Below are 26,739 nucleotides of genomic sequence, written 5' to 3'. Positions count from 1 at the left end.
CAATAGTAAGTGGAAAGAATGTGGGAAGCAGAATCTATCAAAAAAATTTTAGATTCTTCATTAAATCTTCATATATGTTTCTAAGATGTTAAACATGTGTTCTTAAATCTAGTTTGATAATAGTTATATCTCAACTAAGATGTACTTGAGGAATCTTACCAAAATAAACACAATTTAAAAAGAAATGCTGATTTAAGGCCAGAGTTTCCTTATTTATTTTCTGTCTGAATTACCTGTCCATTGATGTAAGTGGGGTGTTAAAATCCCCTACTATGATTGTATTACTGTCAATTTCTCCTTTTATGTCTGTTACTATTTGCTTTATGAATTTAAGTGGTCTTAGGTTGAATACATATATATTTAAATTGTTATAACTTCTTCTTGACTTGATCCCTTTATCATTATGTAATGTCCTGTGTCTCTTGTTAGAATCTTTGATTTAAAGTCAATTTTGTTGGTTGTAAGTATTGCTCAGTCAGCTCAGTCACTCATTTGTGTCCAACTCTTTGCAACCCCGTGGACTGCAGCATGCCAAACTTCCCTGTCCATCACCAACTCCTGGAGCTTGCTCAAATTCATATCCATTGAGTCAGTGATTCCACCCAACGGTCTCATCCTCTGTCATCCCCTTCTCCTCCTGCCCTCAATCTTTCCCAGCATTAGGCTATTTTCCAATGAGTCAGTTCTTCACATCAGGTGGCCAAAGAACTGGAATTTCAGCTTCAACATCAGTCCTTCCAATGAATATTCAGGGCTGATTTCCTTTAGGATTGACCGGTTTGATTTCCTTGCAGTCCAAGGGACTCTTAAGAGCCTTCTCCAACACCATAGTTCAAAAGCATCAACTCTTTGACTCTCAGCTTTCTTTATAGTCCAACTCTCACATCCATACATGACTACTGGAAAAACCACAGCTCTGACTAGACAAACCTTTGTTGGTAATGTCTCTACTTTTTAATATATTGTCTAATATGCAATACTTATATTGTCATCCTAATACTTATATTTTCTTAGGGTGACAATATAAGTGTTGCTACTCCAGCTTTCTTTTAATTTCCATTTGCATGGGATAACTTTTTCCATTCAATCACTTTAAGTCTTATATATTTAGACCTGAAGTGAGTCTCTTATAGGATATATATGTGTGTGTGAATGTGTGTGTGTGTGTGTGTGTGTATGGGTCTTATTTTGTTTTTTGTTTGTTTGTTTATTTTATTTTTAAACTTCACAATATTGTATTAGTTTTGCCAAATATTGAAATGAATCCACCACAGGTATACATGTGTTCCCCATCCTGAACCCTCCTCCCTCCTCCCTCCCCATACCATCCCTCTGGGTCATCCCAGTGCACCAGCCCCAAGCATCCAGTATCATGCATCAAACCTGGACTGGCAACTCGTTTCATACATGATATTATATGTGTTTCAATGCCATTCTCCCAAATCTTCCCCTCCTCTCCCTCTCCAACAGAGTCCATAAGACTGTTCTATACATCAGTGTCTCTTTTGCTGTCTTGTACATAGGGTTATTGTTACCATCTTTCTAAATTCCATATATATGCATTAGTATACTGTATTGGTGTTTTTCTTTCTGGCTTACTTCACTGTGTATAATAGGCTCCAGTTTCATCCACCTCATTAGAACTGATTCAAATGTATTCTTTTTAATGGCTGAGTAATACTCCATTGTGTATATGTACCACTGCTTTCTTATCCATTCATCTGCTGATGGACATCTAGGTTGCTTCCATGTCCTGGCTATTATAAACAGTGCTGCAATGAACATTGGGCTACACATGTTTCTTTCCCTTCTGGTTTCCTCAGTGTATATGCCCAGAAGTGGGATTGCTGGATCATAAGGCAGTTCTATTTCCAGTTTTTTAAGGAATCTCCACACTGTTCTCCATAGTGGCTGTACTAGTTTGCATTCCCACCAACAGTGTAAGAGGGTTCCCTTTTCTCCACACCCTCTCCAGCATTTATTGTTTGTAGACTTTTGGATCACAGCCATTCTGACTGGCGTGAAATGGTACCTCATGGTGGTTTTGATTTGCATTTCTCTGATAATGAGTGATGTTGAGCATCTTTTCATGTGTTTGTTAGCCATCTGTATGTCTTCTTTGGAGAAATGTCTATTTAGTTCTTTGGCCCATTTTTTGATTGGGTCGTTTATTTTTCTGGAGTTGAGCTGTAGGAGTTGCTTGTATATTTTTGAGATTAGTTGTTTGTCAGTTGCTTCATTTGCTATTATTTTCTCCCATTCTGAAGGCTGCCTTTTCACCTTGCTAATAGTTTCCTTTGTTGTGCAGAAGCTTTTAAGGTTAATTAGGTCCCATTTGTTTATTTTTGCTTTTATTTCCAATATTCTGGGAGGTGGGTCATAGAGGATCCTGCTGTGATGTATGTCAGATAGTGTTTTGCCTATGTTCTCCTCTAGGAGTTTTATAGTTTCTGGTCTTACGTTGAGATCTTTAATCCATTTTGAGTTTATTTTTGTGTATGGTGTTAGAAAGTGTTCTAGTTGCATTCTTTTACAAGTGGTTGACCAGATTTCCCAGCACCACTTGTTAAAGAGATTGTCTTTAATCCATTGTATATTCTTGCCTCCTTTGTCAAAGATAAGGTGTCCATATGTGCGTGGATTTATCTCTGGGCTTTCTATTTTGTTCCATTGATCTATATTTCTGTCTTTGTGCCAGTACCATACTGTCTTGATAAATGTGGCTTTGTAGTAGAGCCTGAAGTCAGGTAGGTTGATTCCTCCAGTTCCCTTCTTCTTTCTCAAGATAGCTTTGGCTATTCAAGGTTTTTTGTATTTCCATACAAATTGTGAAACTATTTGTTCTAGCTCTGTGAAGAATACCGTTGGTAGCTTGATAGAGATTGCATTGACTCTATAAATTGCTTTGGGTAGTATACTCATTTTCACTATATTGATTCTTCCAATCCATGCACATGGTATATTTCTCCATCTATTAGTGTCCTCTTTGATTTCTTTCACCAGTGTTTTATAGTTTTCTATATATAAGTCTTTAGTTTCTTTAGGTAGATATATTCCTAAGTATTTTATTCTTTTGGTTGCAATGGTGAATGGAATTGTTTCCTTAATTTCTCTTTCTGTTTTCTCATTATTAGTGTATAGGAATGCAAGGGATTTCTGTGTGTTGATTTTATATCCTGCAACTTTACTATAATCATTGATTAGTTCTAGTAATTTTCTGGTGGAGTCTTTAGGGTTTTCTATGTAGAGGATCATGTCATCTGCAACTAGTGAGAGTTTTACTTCTTCTTTTCCAATTTGGATTCCTTTTATTTCTTTTTCTGCTCTGATTGCTGTGGCCAAAACTTCCAAAACTATGTTGAATAGTAATGGTGAAAGTGGGCACCCTTGTCTTGTTCCTGACTTTAGAGGAAATGCTTTCAATTTTTCACCATTGAGGATAATGTTTGCTGTGGGTTTGTCATATACAGCTTTTATTATGTTGAGGTATGTTCCTTCTATTCCTGCTTTCTGGAGAGTTTTTATCATAAATGGCTGTTGAATTTTGTCAAAGGCTTTCTCTGCATCTATTGAGATAATCATATGGTTTTTATTTTTCAATTTGTTAATGTTTTTATTTTTTTTTTTAACATAAAAAGGGTTTTATTTGCAGGGGAGCGGGACTCTAGTCAAACAAGCTGAAGCCCATGTCGTCATCTGACTCCTCCAACTCTTCCTTCTTCTCCTCCTTCTTCTCCTCCACTGCGGCTGGAGCAGAACCCACAGCGGGTGCTGCCGATCCTAGGGCAGTGGAGATGACCACAGCCCCGCCAGCAGGCACACTGGCCAGCTTGCCGATACCCTGAGCAATGAGGTCCTCGATGTTCTTTCCGTTGAGCTCACTGATGACCTTGTTGAGCCGGTCGTCATCTGCCTCGATGCCCACGCTGTCCAGGATCTTTTTGATGTCCTTGGCGCTGGGGGAGGAATTGCCCCCGAGGGTGGCCAACAAGTATGAGGCAACGTAACGCATCTCAGCGGTGGCAGAGCAGCCTCGCACATGCGACCTCGGTGGCATCAGGGATGGAAAGCTGGGTCTTATTTTGGTATCAAGCCAGTCTTTGTCTTTTGATTGGAGCATTTATTCCATTTACATGAGGTTTATATATAGTAATATGTATAAATATGTTATATATAATATATAAATTTAATAGATATATACTTATTTAATTATATATTATAAAGATATATTTAATTATATATATAATAAAATCCCTCACTCACATTTAATGTTTCTGACATCATATTTTACATCTCTTTGTTTTGTCTCCACCTTAACTATGGATTGTAGATATAGGTGATTCTGCTACTTTTATCTTCCTACAAGCTGTATAACTAGTTGATCTACTAGCTTGACTATGCATATGTCTTTAACAATGAGATTTTTTTTTTCTTTCATAATTTTCCTAAGTCTAGTTGTGGCCTTTTCTTTTCTGCTTAGAGAAGCCCCTTTAACATTTCTTGTAAAGCTGGATTGGTGGTGCTGACCTCTTTCAACTTCTGTTTGTCCGCAAAACTCTTGACCTCTCCTTCATATCTGAATGACAGCCTTGGCTGGTGCAGTATTCTTTGTTGTAGAGCCTTTCCTTTCTTCACTTTAAATTTATCATGCCTTTTTCCATTTTGGACTGCAGAGTTGTTTCTTAAAAGTGAACTGACATTCTTATGGGAGCTCCCTTCTACACAGCTACCTTGCTGCTTTTATTTTCTCTTTATTTTTAAATGTGTTGATGCTATCCTCTTTAGGTTTATCTTCTTTGGGACTGTTTGCGCTTTCTGGACTTGTATGTCTGTTTTCTTTCCCAAGTTAGAGAAGTTTTCAGAAAGAATGTCTTCAGATATGTTTTTTTCACCTTTATCTCTCTCTTCCAAGATCTCTATAATATGAAATTGTATGCTTGATGTTGTCCCAGATGTTTCTTAAACTAATTTCTTTTTTATGTTTTTCTCTTTTTTCTGTTAAGCTTGGGTGATTTCCACTACAGTATCTCTAAATTCACTGATCTGTTCCTCTATATTATCTAATCTACTCTTGATTTTTTCTAGTGTATTTTTATTTAAGTAATGTATTCTTCAGCTTTGTTTGGTTCTTATTTTATAACTATTTTTACAATTGTCTAAAAATGAATACAAGTTCATTCATTCTTCTCTCAAGTTCTTTGAACATTTTTGTGATCATTACTTTGTACTATCTATCAATTAGGTTGCACATCTCCACTTCAGTTAGTTTTGTCTCTGGGGTTTTATCATATTCCTTCATTTGGAACATATTCTTCCATTGCCTCATTTTGCCTAATTCTCTGCTGTTTTTTCTAAGTATGTGGTTTATGTTTCCTGGTCTTAGAGAAGTGTCTTTATGTAGGGGTTGTCCTAGGAGCCCAGCAGCATACTTCTCTGGTCACCAAAGCCACATGTTCTAGTGATGCTCTCTCTGGGGAATGTGTGGTCCCTTCCACTGTGTCAGGCTAACTTCTGTGGGAGCCCTGATATGTGTGGCTGGCCCTGGTCAGGTTATTTACCAGGCCTTCCTAGTGCAGAGGCTGCCAGTTGCTAGTGAGTGGGGCTCGTCTGGGCACAACTAGCCCAGGTTTTCCCAGTCCTGTTGCTTGACCATTGGTAGATGGGCTTGGGTCACAAGGTAACTAGATGAAGAGACCTGGGGCAACAAGGTCCCCATGGCTAGTTCTGATCTAGTGATGAGTGAAACTGGGTCCTGGAGCATCTAGCTGTGGCATTCAGGGTCCCAGAGCTGATATCAGCCTGCTGGTGGGTGGGGCCAGGTTCTGACAGCTGGCTGAATGGCCCAAGAGGCCTGAGTCTAGTGCCAGCCTACTAGTGAGCAGATATGGGTTCTGGAATCTATGGACATGGGGTCCTGGTGGGGTCCCAGGACCAATCCCTGCCGACTGGTGGGTTAGTCCAGGTCCTGGGGCTATGGTTACTCACTGAGAGAAATAGGTCCAGGTATCTCTGACTGCCAGGCCCAGATCCTAGACTGGTTTCAGCCCATTGGTGAGTAAGGCTGGTAGTCAGGGTGGCCACGGCAGTCACTTTACTGGTAGGTGAGGTTGTGTCCCTGCCCAGCTAGCTACTTGGCCTGGGTCACCTCAGGAATTTTGTGGACCAGCTGGTGGGCTTGACAGTTAACCAAGCTTAGGTAATTTTTCCTAACCGTGTCATATTTGGTTAGATGAAAGAAAAGCATCTGTCAAAATCCAACATCTGTTCCTGATAAAAATTCACAGCAAAACTATGAACAGAGGAAATTTCCTTAAATGGATACCTATCATCTACAAAAAACCTACAGCTATAGCTCAGTTGGCAAAGAATCTGTCTACAATGCAGGAGACTCTGCTTTGATTCCTGGGTCTGGAAAATCCTCTAAAGAAAGGATAGGCTACCACACCAATACTCTTAGGCTTCCCTTGTGGCTCAGCTAATAAAGAATCCATCTGCAAAACAGGAGACCTGGGTTCGATCCCTGGGTTGTAAAGATCTCCTGAAGAAGGGAAAGACTATTCATTTCAGTATTCTGGCCTGGAGAATCCCATGGACTGTATGGTCCACGGGGTCACAAAGAGTCGGACACAACTGAATGACTTTCACTTTCAACATAATATTTAGCAGTCAAGCCCAAATGTTTACTTCTGAAGAGTAGAAAAGAAATAAAGATGTCTGCCTTCATCACTTCTATTAAGACACTGTACTAGAGATACAGGTCAGAGCAATCAAGAAAGGTAAAAAATTTTAAAGCATCAGATTAGAGAAAAAAGAAAATGTCCATTATTCTCAGATGACATGATTATCTACACAGAAAATCCTAAAGAACTGCAACAACACTACTAGAATAAGTAAGTGATTTCAGTATTAACATGACAAGTCACAAGATTAATACAAAGAAAAACAACTGTAGTTCTAGAAACTGGCTGCAAGCAATTGGAAAGTGAAGTGCAATAAAATCCAATTTATAAAAGATTCAAAACTTTGAGATACTTAGAATAAATTTAGTAAAATATGGGAAAGAACTGTATATTGAAAATTATAAAGATTACTGACAGAAAGGGAGCTCTAAATAAATATAGAGACATCCTTTGAGAATGTCAATTCTCCCCAAATTTATCTGTAGATTCAACATAAGCCCAAACAAAATCACAGCAGACACTTGTGCAGAAATTAATGAACTGGTTTTAAAATTTATAAGGAAATATTAAGGACCTAGAATAGCCAAAATAATTTGAGAAAAAAACAAAGCTTAGGAACAAATGCTACCTGACTTAAAGACTTATAGCTACAATAACTATGATAGTATAATACTGGAATTAAAAAAGATGCCTGTTTCCATATAACACAACAGAGAGTTCCCAAAAGATCCAGACATAAATGGACAACTAATTTTTGAAAACGACCAAAGGACACTCAGTGGTGAACTGACAGTATTTTCAACAAGTATTGCTACAACAATTTAATGTCCATATGCAAAAAAAGTGACTTTAATTCATATTCCACATCATATTCAAAAGTTAACTCAAAACATGGGCCATAGAACTAAATGTCAAACTTAAAACTGTGAAACTTCTAGAGGATGACTTTGGGTCATACAGAAGTTTCTTGAGTATGACACCAATACCACAGGCCATGAAAAGAAAAGAGTGTGTCAGGTTTTCAAACAATTTACCACATCACATGACCCACCCATAGATTTTAATTTTCATTTTTGTCATAGAAGCCTTAATTTAAGCAGCCCAAACTGAAAACAACCTATCTGTCCTTCCAAAATAAATGGATAAACCATTGTAGAACATTCATACAGTGGGTTACTATTCTGCAATAAAAGAAGATGATAACACACAAAAGCAGAGATGAATCTCAAATTGTGTCAAGAGAAGTCAGAAAAAAAGTAATTCACACTGTATGACTCCATTTATATAAAATTCTAAGAAATAAAACTAGTACATAGTGACAATGCCAGTAAGTGCTTCAGATCAGATCAGTCACTCAGTCGTGTCCAACTCTTTGCGACCCCATGAATCACAGCACGCCAGGCCTCCCTATCCATCACCAACTCCCGGAGTTCACTCAGACTCACGTCCATCGAGTCAGTGATGCCATCCAGCCATCTCATCCTCTGTCATCCCTTTCTCCTCCTGCCCCCAATCCCTTCCAGCATCAGAGTCTTTTCCAATGAGTCAGCATTTCTCATGAGGTGGCCAAAGTACTGGAGTTTCAGCTTTAGCATCATTCCTTCCAAAGAAATCCCAGGGCTGATCTCTAGAATGGACTGGTTGGATATCCTTGCAGTCCAAGGGACTCTCAAGAGTCTTCTCCAACACCACAGTTCAAAAGCATCAATTCTTCGGTGCTCAGCCTTCTTCACAGTCCAACTCTCATATCCATACATGACCACTGGAAAAACCATAGCCTTGACTAGAGGGACCTTTGTTGGCAAAGTAATGCCTCTGCTTTTGAATATGCTGTCTAGGTTGGTCATAACTTTCCATCCAAGGAGTAAGAATCTTTTAATTTCATGGTTGCCGTCACCATCTGTAGTGATTTTGGAGCCCAGAAAAATAAAGTCTGACACTGTTTCCACTGTTTCCCCATCTATTTCCCATGAAGTGATGGGACCAGATGCCATGATCTTCGTTTTCTGAATGTTGAGCTTTAAGCCAACATTTTCAGTCTCCACTTTCACTTTCATCAAGAGGCCTTTGAGTTCCTCTTCACTTTCTGCCAGAAGGGTGGTGTCATCTGCATATCTGAGGTTATTGATATTTCTCCCGGCAATCTTGATTCCAGCTTGTGTTTCTTCCAGTCCAGCGTTTCTCATGATGTACTCTGCATATTAGTTAAATAAACAGGGTGACAATATACAGCCTTGACATACTCCTTTCCTATTTGGAACCAGTCTGTTGTTCCATGTCCAGTTCTAACGTTGCTTCCTGACCTGAATACAAATTTCTCAAGAGGCAGGTTAGGTGGTCTGGTATTCCCATCTCTTTCAGAATTTTCCACTGTTTCTTGTGATCCACACAGTCAAAGGCTTTGGCATAGTCAGTAAAGCAGAAATAGATGTTTTTCTGGAACTCTCTTGCTTTTTCCATGATCCAGCGGATGTTGGCAATTTGATCCCTGGTTCCTCTGCCTTTTCTAAAACCAGCTTGAACATCAGGAAGTTCACGGTTCACATATTGCTGAAGCCTGGCTTGGAGAATTTTGAGCATTACTTTACTAGCGTGTGAAATGAGTGCAATTGTGCAGTAGTTTGAGCATTCTTTGGCATTGCCTTTCTTTGGGATTGGAATGAAAACTGACCTTTTCCAGTCCTATGGCCACTGCTGAATTTTCCAAATTTGCTGGCATATTGAGTGCAGCACTTTCACAGCATCATCTTTCAGGATATGAAATAGCTCCACTGGAATTCCATCATCTCCATTAGCTTTGTTCATAGTGATGCTTTCTAAGGCCCACTTGACTTCACATTCCAGGATGTCTGGCGCTAGGTCAGTGATCACACCATCGTGATTATCTGGGTCGAGAAGATCTTTTTTGTACAGTTCTTCTGTGTATTCTTGCCATCTTTTCTTAATATCTTCTGCTTCTGTTAGGTCCATATGATTTCTGTCCTTTATCGAGCTTATCTTTGCATGAAATGTTCCTTTGGTATCTCTGATTTTCTTGAAGAGATCCCTAGTCTTTCCCACTCTGTTGTTTTCCTCTATTTCTTTGCATTGATCGCTGAAGAAGGCTTTCTTATCTCTTCTTGCTATTCTTTGGAACTCTGCATTTGCTTAGCCGAGGACAAAAGCATGAGGACAAATTCAAGGATGTGACAAATTCCTCCTAGGGAGGAAGAGAGGGGAAGAACTATTCAGGGGAACAAAACTCAGGAGCACAAATACGTTAATTATCTTGGTCACAGAGATAGCTCCATGGACATACGCCTGCTAAGTTGCTTCAGTTGTGTCTCACTCCAGGGAACCCTATGGACTGTAGCCTGCCAGGTTCCTCTGTCCATGGGGATACTCCAGTCAAGAATACTGGAGTGGGTTGCCCTGCCCTCCTCCAGGGCATCTTCCCGACCCAGGGATCAAACCTGCATCTCTTACATCTCCTGCAGTGGCAGGCAGGTTCTTTACCACTAGTGCCACCTGGGAAGCCCTCATGGATGTATGCTTAACATCAAAATTTTTCAAGTAGTAGATTACATTTTAAATATGAGAAGTTTATTTACTGTATCTCAATTTTACTTCAGTAAATCTGTTTAAAACACAGATAAATGACTTTATCAAAATGTCTTCTTTGATACCAGGTCCAAGGGTAACATCTATGTCTTCATCTTAATTGACATTTCAGGAGCATTTCCTCCTTGAAATGTTCATGTTCACTTATACTCTCTCCTACTTTTTCTCTTTCTTGTCTGACCCCACTTGACCAGCCTTCTTTGCAAGTCACACTATTTCTGCTCAAATATTTCTGCTCAAACCAAGTTGGGACACTTTTTGTTTGTTTGTTTAAATTTTATTTTATTTTATTTTATTTTATTATTTTTTTAACTTTACAATATTGTATTGGTTTTGCCATATATCTTTGTAGCTAACCTTATTTAGCCCAATGACTAAAACTTCCTTCTCAGTGTTGCTGCTGCTGCTGCTAAGTCGCTTCAGTCGTGTCTGACTCTGTGCGACCCCATAGATGGCAGCCCACCAGGCTCCGCCGTCCCTGGGATTCTCCAGGCAAGAACACTGGAGTGGGTTGCCATTTCCTTCTCCAATGCATGAAAGTGAAAAGTGAAAGTCAAGTCGCCTAGTTATGTCCGGCTCTTCGCGACCCCGTGGACTGCAGCCTACCAGGCTTCATGGGATTTTCCAGGCAAGAGTACTAGAGTGGGGTGCCATTGCTTTCTCAGTGCTATGCTATGCTATGTTATGCTAAGTCACTTCAGTCGTGTCCAACTCTGTGTGACGCCATAGACGGCAGCCACCAGGCTCCCCTGTCCCTGGGATTCTCCAGGCAAGAACACTGGAGTGGGTTGCCATTTCCTTCTCCAATGCATGAAAGTGAAAAGTGAAAGCGAAGTCGCTCAGTCGTGTCCGACTCTTAGCGACCCCATGGACTGCAGTCTGCCAGGCTCCTCCATCCATGGGATTTTCCAGGCAAAAGTACTGGAGTGGGGTGCCATTGCCTTCTCAGTGCTAACTACACCCAAATGTACACCTCTAGGCTCAGACTCTTTAAAATACTCCAGATGTATAGATTTCTAACTGGATATTTATCCTAGGCCTCTTTGTTCAAAGAAAAAAAAAAAAAAACACTATTGATTTTAACCCTAACCTATTCTTCTCCCAATTTTCACTATTTTAGTAAATGCACCACTATCTATCCCTTCATGCTTAAAGCTAAAAATTTTAATTATTACCCTTGATTCTGTCTTTTTCCTCCTCAGCTTCTTCCCAATCCAACAGAAAGCCTTATTGGCTCTATCTTCAACATATAAATAAATCCAATTCATTTCTCTCCATTTTTACCATACTACTTTTGTAAGCTATTATTGCTTACATGGGCCACTGAAATAGTTCTCTTAGTCTCATATAATTCATTTGCTACATGGCACAGTGTTATGTTAAAATCACAAATGAGATTTTTATCACTAATTTCTTATTGCTCTTATAATAAAATCCCAAGTTTTTATGGTCTATATGGCTCTACACAATTCCAACTTCATCTTCTAATATCCTCTCTCTTATCTTCTGCCACCTGGGCACACTCAACTATCTTCAGTGCCTTAATCACACTATACTTGGTTAAGGCCTAGAATTACAATTAGCTTATTAAAGGCAACGGAACAGAAGCCAGAATGTGTTTGCCTGCTAAGTCACTTTGGTCGTGTCCGACTCTTTGTGATGCTATGGACTGTAGCCCACCAAGCTCCTCTGCCCGTGGGATCCTCCAGGCAAGAATACTGGAGTGGGTTGCTGTTTCCTCCTCCAGGGGATCCTTCCTGAGTCAGGGATCGAACCTGCGTCCTTACATCTCTTACATTGGCAGGCAGGTTCTTTACTGCTAGTGCCACTTAGAAGCCAGGATACTTGAGTTCACATCTTAGCTTTACCACCTCTTTCCTGTGTGACCACAGTCAGAAGTCAGTCAGACTACTGTATGTGATTGAAAGACAAATTTAGAAATACGGTCTGTATGCCCCCAAAAGAGAAGGAATACTGATACTGGTAAGAATCAGCACTGTTTGTCTCATCTTTTTGCCTGGTCCAGACTTTTCTCACTTATAACATTCTTAAGTGAATTTAAAATTAAATAGTGTAACCCTCTTAATGGTAATTGTATTAAGCTTATATATAATATCAACTAAATTTTCAGTGAACTGTATCCTTCACATTAAGTTGTCCTTGCCTTCCAATTCACAGAAAAATAACTTTAAAAAGCTGAGAGCAAGAGTGAGAAATATGTGGTATTTCAGGTCTGAATGATAATGAGTTCAGGTCTGCCAATTTAAGGGCAGCCAAAAAACAGATCAACTTGAGTAAATGGTTGTCAGCAAAACCAATCATGTTATGCTAACTAGACTTGCCTTACTTAAGGCAAAAATAAGTTTAGTATTCAAGAGTTTTCAAGAAATCATTGCTTTTAAACTGTCCCAGGCAGAATTAGCCATGTTTTCTTTTAAGCTTCCATAAAACCTCTTTGGACCATTCCCATATTAAATACATAAAATGTCTCCCTGGCCATCTAAGCTTCAAGTTTCTCAAGGATAGGAGCCTTCTTTGTATTCTTCAAGCATCTCTTCAACTGTCAGTCACTTCCTTTGTGTTATTAACTCAAGTAGAATGCCTCCTGGTTTCTTTGACCAACTTAGTCTTGATCACTATTTAATTATCTTCTAAGAATAGTGCTTGATATATAGCACACACTCAGTATATTTGCTAAATTAATTATATATGCTAAAATATTTGTGGTAAATGCCTTTGGTAGTAGAGTCAGGGCTAAAAAGCCCAGGGGGTGGGAAGTTTAGGAAATCATGAAGAACATCCCTGCTAGCTGCAGGTATCTTTGCCAGCAAAGCTCAAAGAGAAGCATGATTTTCAAGAATGTGCATTTGACAGATAAAAATACTTTTTGGAATGTGTTCTCTTATCATCAGATGAGTTTATCTTATCCTCCAACTCAACTACATTTAATGCTGAGTCACAGGGCTCAGTGTTCTTGAGAAGAGGAGGGTATGAAATAACAGGGAGGCCTCTCTAAATATAAAAAAGTAGAAATCCCATTCATTCTGGTCTGAGGGTATAATGGGAAAGGAGGTGACAGATGTGAGAAAACAGGTCAGCAGAGTTACTGTTACTGACTTTGTGGGGCTAAACTTTAATGTCAGGCATTAACAGTATGTGGGAAACTGAGAATCCCAGAGCAAGTGACATAATTCCCAAGGTGTAACCTATGTGAGAACTTAACTTCTGGGGGAAGACCAACACTGAACTTACCCTTAAATCCAATATGAGGTATAATGGCACTAGATGGAGGAAGGTGTGGAGATGAACGCTGCTGCTGCTGCTGCTAAGTCGCTTCAGTCGTGTCCGACTCTGTGCGACCCCATAGACGGCAGTCCGCCAGGCTCCCCTGTCCCAGGGATTCTCCAGGCAAGAACACTGGAGTGGGTCGCCATTTCCTTCTCCAATGCATGAAAAGTAAAAAGTGAAAGTGAAATCGCTCAGTTGTGTCCGACTCTTCACAATCCCATGGACTGCAGCCTACCAGGCTCCTCTGTCCATGGGATTTTCCAGGCAAGAGTACTGGAGCGGGGTGCCATCGCCTTCTCCAGAGATGAATGAGACTAAGATAAACCTCATGACTCCCCATAGTCTACATACAGTGCTCAGGACATCCAAGGGTGCACATGCCCCAGTGAATGGACAGAGAAGTGTTGAAAGATTCCAGTGGGTCACTGAAGTCATGAGATTGAGAAGAAGTATATAATTAGAGATATCTTTATAGCAGGATGCCAACAGTGTGACTATAGATCTCAGTCACAGAAACCTGTGAAATGTCAGATAAAAGCAGGATCATCTTGTTGGACAGCAATACAGGGGATGAAACAGCGGACACCAGAAACCAGAAAAAAAAAAAAAAAAGGAATCTGTCCTCCAAAAGCCCAGTTCCATCTCCTTGCAGCCAAGTAAGTCTCCTATCAGGAGGAAAAAAAAAGAAAAGGAAGAGGTGAGAAAATCTCCAAGACATAGCATTTGCCCCCCGAAGGCTGAGACTAACAACAGGTAGTATTATTTAAACAGGTTTTAAGAGCCGTCTCCTTTTTCCCATCTCCCACCTTTCCCAGCAACCTGAGGTACTGAATGAGTTATAGGAAATGAAATACATGTAAGAGATTCTCTGGGATTCTTTAAAATCTCACAGTATGTGTTCCCATTTTGGATTAAAATAAGCAAGCTAAGCATCTTGAGGCCTGAGATGTAACCCTGTGACATCAAGTGTGTAGAATCAAAGAGAAAATAGGCAATACGGAATAAGAGACAGAAAGAGATAGGGAGGAACATTCATTGGCAAGCTCCCTTTGGATGCTCTAAATTTGGAAATCCTGAATGCAATTCCAACTACAAAAATTCCATCCATTAAATAATTGGGGCTCCATCTGTCTGTACTCGTGCTTTGTATGACAAAAGAAAGTTCCACAGCAGGTCAGAAAGAGGACCCAAAGCCAAAAATGCAAAAATTTAGGTAGGTTGGAAAATTCCAGTCAAACCAGAAAATAGATTCTATGACTCCTGCAAAACAAATCCCACTTACAACCAGGTCCCCAGGAGCTAGGACCAGAGACTAGACAATGGCTTCAACAGCTCTTAAGACTCATATACAAAGAACCACTTGGTGAACTTTTTTACAAAACACATCCCACCTGACATTATGATTCAGGTGGTCTGGATGTGTCCTGTGTTGTACTTGCTTTTTTTTTTTTTTAACCTCCCTAGGTGATTCTAATGTGTAGCCAATGCAGACTTCAAGATTAGAGTTGGGCTGCCAGACTCTGTTACTTGTATCTTTAAGCAGTGACAACTCTTCATATGGCTTACTGCTAGAACCTGAGACTTCTTTTTCTCCAATGAATATTTTACATGCCTCTGTGATGGGGCAAAGTATTTTTTGACCTAGTACTTAGAAGTCAATTTCCCTGGAGATTGATTAGTGCCCCTACTTCTAAGAGGCAATCATTTCGCTTAGAATCCAGGTTTAACACAGACACATCTTGAAAACTAGAGATTGGGAACTGAGATAAAGAAATCTACCCATTTCTTCCTTCTCAGAAGTAGGGGCATATCTGGATGACAATAAATGTTCTCCAGCAACAGGGGATTTCCCTAGACAAGCAAGAACATCATGTAAAAACTATTTTTAAAATACTTCCTTCCCTATAGGTGTGCCCTTATTAGTAGTATTCCAATATTTTCTTTCTGTCCTATAATGCATTAAGGAAAATTTAAGAAACTTTGTGTCAGTGGAAAGAAAGAAGATACAGAAGAAGTTCCTGCAAAGAATAAGAGGCCTACGTCATGACCTTAAGGAGTTTGGGAAAATGAGATATAAAAGACAATTGAAGAATTTAGTTGTCACAGTACTTTCTAGGCTTCTGTGCCATCTATCTGCCTTAAGGTTAAAGCCTAAGGTGTGGCTCATGAAATAAAAGTCACTTAGTCATGTCCAACTCTTTGCTGCCACATGGACCATAGCCCGCCAGGCTCCTCTGTCCATGGAATTCTCCAGGCAAGAACCCAGGTCTCCTGCATTGCAGTCAGATTCTTTACCATCTGAGCCACCAAGGAACCCCAAGGTGTGGATTATAGAAATGAGCAGATAAGAAGATACTTTGGGCTACAGCCTACTTCCCTAAGGATAACAAGGGTAAGGATTAGGACTCAGTATTTATTTTGAGATTACTTCCCAAGGTGCACAAGATACATGCCTCAGTCCAGGCAGTGCTAGTGGTAAAGAACCCACCTGCCAATGCAGGAGATATGAGAGATGCTGGTGTGATCCCTGGGTTGGGAAAAACCCCTGGAGAAGGGAGTGGCAACCCACTCCAGTGTCCCTGCCTGGATAATTCCATGGATAGAAGAGCCTGGTGGGCTATGTTCATTGGGTTGCAAAGAGTTGGACATGACTGAAGAGACTTAGCATCTACGCATGCATTATCACAGGGAGGTGAACAGCTTTTTCCCTACATCCTGGATACAGTGTGAAGATTATCTAAATGTTCTCCCTTTATTTGCTTAAGGAGAACACACAAAATTATTGAATGAATGGACAAGCCATTACCCATTGAGGATTGAGTTCAGGGCAAAGAGGTTGCAGTGTGCAAGGACTTCCTGACTGGAAGTACATTGGTGGCCATGAACTTCGACAATGAGTCCTGGTAAAATGTTCCCAAGAGCTAGATGAGACTAGCCACCACTTAATGGAAACCAATTAACATTGGCCACTCAACTCAGAGTCAGAAAGGACAAAATGTCACAGCAGATGTCCTTTAAGTGAGGAAAAGACAGAGGAGGATAATGAGAGGACATCTGGAAGCAAGCTTTTTCCTCAAAGGAAATGAGTCATGTAAAGATAATCATCTAGAGAGAAACACTGAGGTACCATTAATTGGTCAATGCAAAGCCATTTCTGTTATTGTTTGTTCAAATCTCCCAGACATTGACAACTTAGAAGAAAGAATACAGCAGTAAAAATTAATAGCTAGCATGCCTTCATTCATTTCAGGCATTGCTTTAGTAAGTATATGACTTATTACCTAATTAAAGGGCTAATCTCAAGTAATAATCACAAACTGAAGGGAGCACTGATGGGTGACAGGTTTCTCTCTGCTTTTAAACACAGTTGCTGCCCATTCAGATACTGCAGGGCTGGGGCAATGCCACATCTTTTTCATTATAAAAGTTCCATTACAGAAGGAGGTAGTGGGTAGAATAGTTTAATGATCAATTAAGACAGTTTGATACCATGAAGGAAAGTTTCACAATCTCATCTACTCAGATATTTGGTTCTCAAATTTGGTCCAGTATTTATTTTATCTCTAAACTAAATCATTCATTCATTCAATAAATCATGTTAAACCTCTGGAATGTGCATGATTTTATTGGAAAAGAAAAATCCTTTCATTTCCTTCAATTAAAAAGTGGCTGAATCCTCCAGGGAGTTACAAAAATTCTACAGGGCAGAAAACTTTCAACGCAAGAGAGCAGGAAGCCAGGAAAAATTTAATTGATCTCCTCACTTCAGGAATGAGTAACTTGACATGTTATTACTTCAATAATCCAAGAAATATACAGTTGTCAGCTGTCACATCTGTTAATTCAATTTCCCCACATCTTGAGAGCAACACTGACTATATTGAGAAAAGGTTACCATTTTTTCCAATACTCTGTATCTCCTATTATAGCAACTCTAAAATAGTTTTTTTTTAATTTAAGACCTGAGAACTCCTTTAAAAACATATAATTGTATTTCCTTTATACCTTTACAATGAAAGCAAATAGTTTTAGTAGCTATGCACAACCCTTCCCAGAAATAATAAAAATAATAATAAACAAACAAACAAAAAATCCTTCTCTAAAGAATCTTATCTCTGGAAAACAGCAAAAACTAGTTGGAAAACTGTAGAGGAAAAAACAGTTGGAAAACTGTAGAGGAAATAAAAGTAGAGTAAATCTAGTTATTGACTCTTTGCAGATTGAGATTTTCCTTTGTTTACAATCACAAACTCAAAAACCATCTATCCTACAAAGAAGATGCATCAGTTTAAAAGACATTTTGTTTTATTTATACTAAAAAAGTTTCAAAATTACCTATCAAAGATAGATTGCTGCTGCTGCTGCTGCTAAGTCGCTTCAGTCATGTCCGACTCTGTGTGACCCCATAGATGGCAGCCCACCAGGCTCCCCCGTCCCTGGGATTCTCCAGGCAAGAACATTGGAGTGGGTGCCATTTCCTTCTCCAATGCACGAAAGTGAAAAGTGAAAGTGAAGTCGCTCAGTCAAGCATCCCTAAATTTGAGACTCTATAGAGGCCAAAACACCGTATTTATATTAGTCACATATATACATAGTATTTATATTACTCAGTATTCTCCAAAGACATAAAATCAATTGTGTGTGTATGTGTGTGTATGTGAACTCCAAAATTTGTAACCAGCTGGTGAGAAATAAAGGTGGCACCAAGAACCCCTGAACCTGTGTGTGAACTGAGGCCAATCTCATGGAAAAATATGCCCTTAACGTTGGCTTTGGCAACTCACTGTAGGATTCAGATCTCAGTGCTCTATTTTGAGGATGCCCCTCTGGTTTTGAACACAAAACTAACTTCTGATTAATACCTTTCCTAGACATTCAGTAGTAAATATTTCACTTATGGGTTAAAACCCAAAATTTATGTCTCAAACACTATTTACAGTTATATAATCAGCTGTGTATCTGGCTGGACATTTATTCCACACATGCTAAGTTGCTTCAGTCGTGTCCAACTCTGTGCAGCCCTATGGACAGCACCCCACCAGGCTCCTCTGTCCACTGGATTCTCTAGGCAAGAATACTGGAGTGGGTTGCCATCCTTCTCCACATTTATTCCATAACATATACTTAATGTACATTTTGTCACTGATGATAGATACTTGACAATGATTGCTCTTCCAATATGATAAGTGAAATACACACTAGCTGTCAAAAAGAAACAGTTTTTTTACTACTGATACCAAAAAAAAAAAATCAAAGGAGCCATAAAAGATAATTCAAAGGACTCACTGAGAGTCACATACAACATATTTGGCATAGACATTGATAAGAAAATAAAAAGTAAATAACTCACTTCAACAAGTTACACACAACGACATGTGAAATCCATAAACCAGTATTTTCATTCCTCCTATTGCAAGACTGTAAAATTTGACCAAAGTTGAAGATTAGTGTAATGTGTCACATTTTGAGATCAAGATACTAGTTGTTTATACTGTGCAGAATTATATTCTTTCCATCATCAAAACTTAATATATAAAGAGATTTTTTGCTGCTTGCTTATGCAGCTTTCACAGTTTAACCCATAATCACGTTTCAGCTGGCAAAGTTTGCAACTTAGTTTTCAGCAACTGCCAGATGATATACAATTGCCTTTTTGGCAAGACTGGCTCAAAACTCTAAATGTTTTGAATAATACTTAATAGTGTCTATTCATAGCATTGAAAAATTAATGGTGACATGTTAATACTCATATTAATTCATGCTATTTTTTAAAAATAACAAACCAAGAAATATTTAGGAAAACTAAGAAGCATTTTTTGTACTTCCAAATGATAGACCAACATTTTAAAAAATCCTATTTTTTAAAATTTAATTCCAAGAGGAATAAATTTAATCATATTCTCTTCAAAAGGTCTCATCTTTTCTTCTCTACAGTATTCTTAAATACACAATTTTTTTTTTACATATTAATGCATTAAAGTTAGTGTTAGTATATGCTTAGTCGTGTCCAACTCTGTGACCCCATGGACTGTAGCCCACCAGGTTCCTGTGTCCATGGGATTTCCCAGGCAAGTATACTGGAGTGGGTTGTCATTTCCTTCTCCAGGGGATCTTTCTGACCCAGGGATTGAACCCGTGTCTGTTCCTCTGGAGGCGGTCTCCTCTATTGCAGGCAGATTCTTTACTGCTGAGCCACCAGGGAAGCCATATTAATGCATAATTATCTTACATTATAAGCATTTTCCCAAATCCAATTTCATTTTTCTTTTGTCTTTAAAAACTTGTTTCGAAATTGAAGGGCCAGAGTCTGGAATGGCAGAGTAAGAAAACTAGTGGACACCTCTCTAACAAAAATTATGTCAAAAGGTGAGCCATGATTTAAGGTGTAGGAAAGAGACTCAACACTTGATGGGAAGAATTCCAAAGTAGTTACATTACAAAGAAGTATTTTTTCAACAAACAATGCTGGGAAACTAGATGTCTACATGCAAAAGAATGAATTTGGACTCTTTCCTTACATCACATATCAAAAACACTGGATCATAGTCTTAAATAAAGAATGAAACAATAAAACTTCTAGGAGAAAGGAGGAAAATCTTCATAACATTGGATTAAGCATAGTTGCTTGGATACCACACTGAAAGAACAGCATCAAAAGAAAAAATTCATAAATAGGACTTCATCAAAATTAAGATCATTTCTGCTTCAAAGTACATCAACAAGAAAGTAAAATGACAAACCACAGAAAATTCATGAAAATTAAAACTTGATAAATGATTTTAATAGAAAATTTCCCAAAGAAGATGTACAAATGGCCAATAAGAACAAGAAGATACTCAACATCATTAGTGATGATGTAATATGGTCATGTATGGATGTGAGAGTTGGACTGTGAAGAACGCTGAGCGCCAAAGAATTGATGCTTTTGAACTGTGGTGTTGGAGAAGACTCTTGAGAGTCCCTTGGACTGCAAGGAGATCCAACCAGTCCATTCTGAAGGAGACCAGCCCTGGGGTTTCTTTGGAAGGAATGATGCTAAAGCTGAAACTCCAGTACTTTGGCCACCTCATGTGAAGAGTTGACTCATTGGAAAAGACCCTGATGCTGGGAGGGATTGGGGGCAGGAGGAGAAGGGAACGACAGAGAATGAGATGGCAGGATGGCATCACTGACTCGATGGACGTGAGTCTGAGTGAACTCTGGGAGTTGGTGATGGACAGGGAGGCCTGGCCTGCTGTGATTCATGGGGTCGCAAAGAGTTGGACATGACTGAGCGAATGAACTGAACTGAATATCATTTAACATTCACCAGGATCTCTAAAATTGAAATGAAAATAGCAAGTGTTGGTGAGGAAATGGAATATTGGAACTCTTACACTTTGCTGGTGCAGATGCAAAATCGTACAGCCACTTTTAAAATAATATATTTAGTTCCTCACATTTGAAACATAGAGTTACCAGTGAAAGTCACTCAGTGATGGCCAACTCTTGCAACTGCATGGGCTATACAGTCCATGGAATTCTCCAGGCCAGAATACTGGAGTGTGTAGCCTTTCCCTTCTCTAGGGGATCTTCCCAACCCAGGTATTGAACCCAGGTCTCCTGCATTGCAGGCAGATTCTTTACCAGCTGAGCCACAAGGGTAGCTAAACAATATTGGATTAGGTAGCCTATCCCTTCTCCAACAGATCTTCCCGACCCAGGAATCAAACCGGGTCTCCTGCATTGCAGGTGCATTCTTTACCATGATGACCCAACAATTTCACTCCTAGGCATATATTCAAAAGAACTACAAACATATGTCCACACAAACTTGTGCATGACTATAGATAGAAAAATTATTCATAAAAAACAAAAAGTGGAAACAGGCAAAATGTCCATCAACTAATGAATTGTCCATCAACAATAGAGGAATGAAGCTACATGAGTGAACTTCAAGAACACTTATGCTAAGTGAAAGAAGTCAGTCACATAAGACCGTGCATTATGTGATTACCTTTATGTGAAAGTGTAGAATGGGCAAATCTTTAAAGGCAGTGCCAACGAATGTTTAAACTACTGCACAACTGCACTCATCTCACATGCTAGCAAAGCAATGCTCAAAATTCTCCAAGCTAGGCTTCAACAGTATGTGAACTGAGAACTTCCAATGTTCAAGCTGGATTTAGAAAAGGCAGAGGAACCAGAGATCAAATTGCCAACAGCTGTTGGATCATAGAAAAAGCAAGAGAATTCCAGAAAAACTTCTGCTTCATTGACTATGCTAAAATCTTTGACTGTGTGGATGACAACAAACTGTGGAAAATTCTTAAGAGAGATGGGAGTACCAGACCACTTTATCTGCCTCCTGAGAAATCTGTATGCAGGTCAAGAAACAATAGTTAGAACCGGACATGGAACAAGGGACTGGTTCCAAATAGGAAAAGGAGTACGTCAAGGCTGTATATTGTCACCCTGCTTATTCAAATTATATGCAGAGTACATCATGCAAAATGACAAGCTGGATGAAGTATAAGCTGGAATCAAGATTGCCAAGAGAAATATCAATAACCTTAGATATGCAGATAACACCACCCTTATGGCAGAAAGCAAAGAGGAACTAAAGAGCCTCTTGATAAAAGTGAAAGAGGAGAGTGAAAAAGTTGGCTTAAAACTCAACATTCAAAAAACTAAAATCATGGCATCAATTCCCATTGCCCAATGGCAAATAGATGGGGAAACAATGGAAACAGTGACAGACTTTATTTTCTATACTTCAAAATCACTGCAGATGGTTACTGCAGCCATGAAATTAAAAGATGCTTTCTCCTTGGAAGAAAAGCTATGACCAACCTAGACAGCATATTAAAAAGCAGAGACAATACTTTGCTTATAAAGGTCCACCTAGTCAAAGCTATGGTTTTTCTAGTAGCCATGTATGGATGTGAGAGTTGGACCACGAAGAAAGATGAGAGTCAAAGAACTGATGTTTTTGAACTGTGGTGTTGGAGAAGACTCTTGCAAGTCCCATGGACTGCAAGGAGATCAAACTAGTCAATCCTAAATGAAATCAGTTCTGAATATTCACTGGAAAGACTGATACTGAAGTTCCAATACTTTGGCCACCTGATGGGAAGAACTGACTCATTGGAAAAGAACCTGATGCTGGGAAGGATTGAAGGTAGGAGGAGAAGGGGACGACAGAGGATGAGATGGTTGGATGGCATCACCAACTCAATGGACTTGAGTTTGAGCAAGCTCTGGGAGTTGGTCATGGACAGGAAATCCTGGCATGCTGCAGCCCATGGGGTTGCAGAATTGGACATGACTGAGTGACTGAACTAAACTGACAGAGTAGTATTTTTCTGTGGCTAAGGTAGGAAGGGCAGTGACAGCAGAGAAGGACTTGGGAATAACTGGTAACAGGAATGGGATTTCATGAGGCAGGGTGATGAAAATGCTCTAAAATAAGGTTTTGATGATGGTGGTTCATCCTGTGAATATATTAAACCAAACTGAACTGTATACTGTACATTAGGGAATTACATAGTATGTGAAGCGTATCTGAACTTTTTAAAAAATGAATGGCCATAAAGCTAGTAACTATTTTAGTCTATATTCCCCTGCATCAAATTTTACCTAAGCCATCTCAACAGAATTTCTACTTTAAAACAAACAAACAACAATAGCAACAACAACAATAAAACCTCTGGTATCTTATTAATGGAAATTGTTTCAGCTGCATGTCACAGAGACTCAAAGTATATATACTCACGTCTTCCTAAATATCTAGATCCTTACATTCCAATCTATTTTACAAGTAACTGATACAATAATCACTCTAAAACTTTATTCATCAGGTTTTTCCCCACTATTTAGTTCAGTTCAGTTCAGTCCAGTCGTTCAGTCGTGTCCAACTCTTTGCGACCCCATGAATGGCAGCACACCAGGCCTCCCTGTCCATCACCAACTCCCAGAGTTCACTCAGACTCATGTCCATCGAGTCAGTGATGCCATCCAGCCATCTCATCCTCTGTCATACCCTTCTTCTCCTGCCCCCAATCCCTCCCAGCATCAGAGTTTTTCCAATGAGTCAACTCTTCGCATGAGGTGGCCAAAGTACTGGACTTTCAGCTTTAGCATCATTCCTTCCAAAGAAACTCCAGGGCTGATCTCCTTCAGAATTGACTGGTTGGATCTCCTTGCAGTCTAAGGGACTCTCAAGAGTCTTCTCCAACACCACAGTTCAAAAGCATCAACTATTTAGGACATCACTATTTGGCTTCCCTCATGGCTCAGATGGTAAAGAACCTGCCTGCAATGCAGGAGACCTGGATTTGATCTCTTGGATGGGAAGGTCGCCTGGAGGAAGGCATGGCAACTCACTCCAGTATTCTTGCCTGGAAAATTCCCATGGGCAGAGGAGCCTGGCAGGCTATGGTCCATGGGGTCTTTAAGAGTCGGACATGACTGAGTGACTAAGCACAGCACAGGACATCACTATCAGTCCATACTGCCAAGCCTTTCACATCTAAACTCTCCTCAAGGAATTCAGTTACATGGCTTTTCTTAATGTCAGTTTCCTTGACGAAAATCGACTTTGACTTCCCCAGCAAAACATCTTATTATCTATAGAATAATATTTTCTGCTATGACATTGTTATAAAGTCTGTGATTACAAATAACTTGGAAATGACTCCAAAAAGCTTAACTGACAAGGTTTAGCATGATCTTACATTATCAGAAATCTGAAACAGGGCAATAATAAAAATTAATACAGTGACTTAATACTTTCTTTAAAGACCCAAGTACCTGCAATTTTTACAGTCTGTAACCCTCAGCATGTTCTTCTCAGCTTAGTCTCCCTCACAGCCCTAGGGAGGTGACAAAATTTTATGTGCCACACACTGACATGTCACTGATAAGTTGCAAAAGAGGAACTATTTAAAAGTCTCTTTGGAAAATGTTATAAAACTCAAGGAAACCTTTCCTAGAGCCTTATGGTATGCCCCCTACCATCACTAATTATCTGAAACTGCATCTCATGCCCACGCATTCCAACTACAATTCACTCCCTAGGGCCAGAGAGGGGCTGGCCCCTCTAAAGAACATAGAGTTAGCACTAGGAATGTATAGAATTCAGTTAGTTCAAGAAGGAATAGAATGGCTGCTGATTATAATGGGGAAGAATTATTATCTGCTGTATGCAATCAATCCACTTTTATTTACATTCCACCTATTAATTAAAATGTTCCATGTCATAATTTCTTCTAATCTTACATCCATTAATTTCTCCAAGTCCTGTATATTTACCTCATGTAAAAAAAATCTTGATTACCTATAGCTACCCACTCCCATGTAGTATTTATTTAACCCTTCATGAGAAAAATAGATTCTATGGTAGTTTTAAATCTTAAAAAGCCTGTTTTGGGAATTATGGTAGTAGTTAATTTATCTAGTTCCAATATTTTGCAGGTAAGATACCAAAGTCAAGAAAAGGAAAAACTCAGTGAAATAAGAGAAGAATTTAAAAGAAGGGAAGGAAATAGAAAAAAAGAAGGGGATAAAGTAAGAGAATTCGCAGGTGAAGGAAATGAACAAACCAGAAGAAAAGAAAGGTTGAGGGAGGAAGGGAGACAGGAAACATACAAAGAAGGAAATAAGGAAAAAAATAATGAGAAAAAGAGAAGAATACAAAGGGGAATGAAAAGGTAAGGGCAGACACATAAGACTGTCAGATGAAATGTGGCATTTATTCACAATTTGCCTAGAGAACCCATGGAACATAACAACATGATAACCAATGCAGGCAGTAAAACCATACAGACCTAACAGACATCTACTTGGTAGAAATGGCGCTGTTGCTCATGATTCTGACTTCTGTGCTGTAAATGAGGACTGTGATTTTTTGAAATAGTCTCAGCCACCATGAAAACTAGAGTCAAAAACTGAGTGCCCAAAAGGGTTCTGCTATGATCTAAATATGTGTGTGTGCTAAGTTGGCTTCAGTTGTGTCTGACTCTTTGTGAACCTATGGACCATAGCTCACCAGGTTCCTCTGTCCATGGGATTTCCCAGGCAGTCCAGGGATTGGCTTGCCCTCCTCCAGGTGATCTTCCTGACTCAGGGATCGAACCCCTGTCTTCAACATGTCCTGCATTGGCAGGCGGGTTCTCTACCACTAGTGCCCCCTGGGAAGACTGATCTAAATATACATATAGCATATTTATTGTGTGCACTTCCCAACACAGGAAACTTTCTCTATGATCCAAATTGGAGCCCGTATTTTCAAATTTTTAAAAGGATCAATATCTTACTGTCATTAACCAGGTAGTTTTTAAATTATTACTTATTGGAACTTTATCAAAGTTATTTTCATGGCTTTTTAATTCTACCAATTGCTGAAAAGGTAATACTAAAATAATTAATACATATTTAGTGAGTAAACAAAATAGCAAAAGTTTTGGCATTAAACTATTCAGACTTGATTTTTGATGCTAATTTTATAGTGCACATTGAGCTATAAGATTGTGAGAACAAATTACAAAACATGTAAAGGTAGTAAATATGGCCCTAAAGTTATAAAAACTTCAGCATAGCTGTTATCTCATCATTGCTCACACAGGAAATAAAAATAAGAATCACAAAAGGAAGCTTCCGCTCTTTTAATTCCTACATGAAAATTAGCATACCAAATAAGTATGTGTGCAGGCATTTGTCTTTTCAATTATAAAATTAAGACATATTTCTTGCAACAATAATAACTATAAATTTAAACTATAGTCAGAATCTTTCCAGTCCAATTACATATACCAAATATTTTTCCTTTGTGTGTACAAATATATGTACTCATATACAAAGTTATTTATTATAAAAATGTGTACATATTTTTAATCTTACTGATATACTGTGGAACCCATTTATATCTGTATATATGTATGGACTTCCCAGGTGACTCAGTGGTAAAGAATCCACCAGCCAGTACAGAAGATGTGGTTTCACTCGCTGGGTTGGGAACATCCCCTGGAGAAGGAAATGGCAACCCATCCCAGTATTCTTGCCTGGGAAATTCCATGGACAGAGGAGGCTGGCGGACTATCGTCCATGGGGTCACAAAAGAACTGGACACAACTTAGTCACTAAACAACAATAAGAAACAACCTGAAGAGTTCTTCCTTGTAGGATTCATAAA

General features: G+C 39.2%; 1 long non-coding RNA gene and 1 pseudogene across 4 annotated transcripts in view; both read right to left on the bottom strand.

Moving 5' to 3' along the window:
- LOC147369010 (uncharacterized) overlaps nt 1-26,739 on the bottom strand; it is a 289,600-nt gene that overhangs the window by 41,803 nt on the left and 221,058 nt on the right. The window lies entirely within an intron of this gene.
- LOC147369012 (large ribosomal subunit protein P2 pseudogene) lies at nt 3,587-8,200 on the bottom strand (annotated as a pseudogene). The gene has a single exon (XR_015167070.1). The product of XR_015167070.1 is annotated as a large ribosomal subunit protein P2 pseudogene (transcript).

The sequence above is a fragment of the Bos grunniens genome, chromosome 7 (genome assembly GCF_055505025.1).
Source record: "Bos grunniens cultivar Pamir isolate PY7600 chromosome 7, Bosgru_T2T1.0, whole genome shotgun sequence".
NCBI classification, from domain to species: domain Eukaryota; kingdom Metazoa; phylum Chordata; class Mammalia; order Artiodactyla; family Bovidae; genus Bos; species Bos grunniens.
The sequence above is the reverse complement of the archived record's forward strand: the minus strand, read 5'-3'. Positions and strand labels throughout refer to the sequence as shown.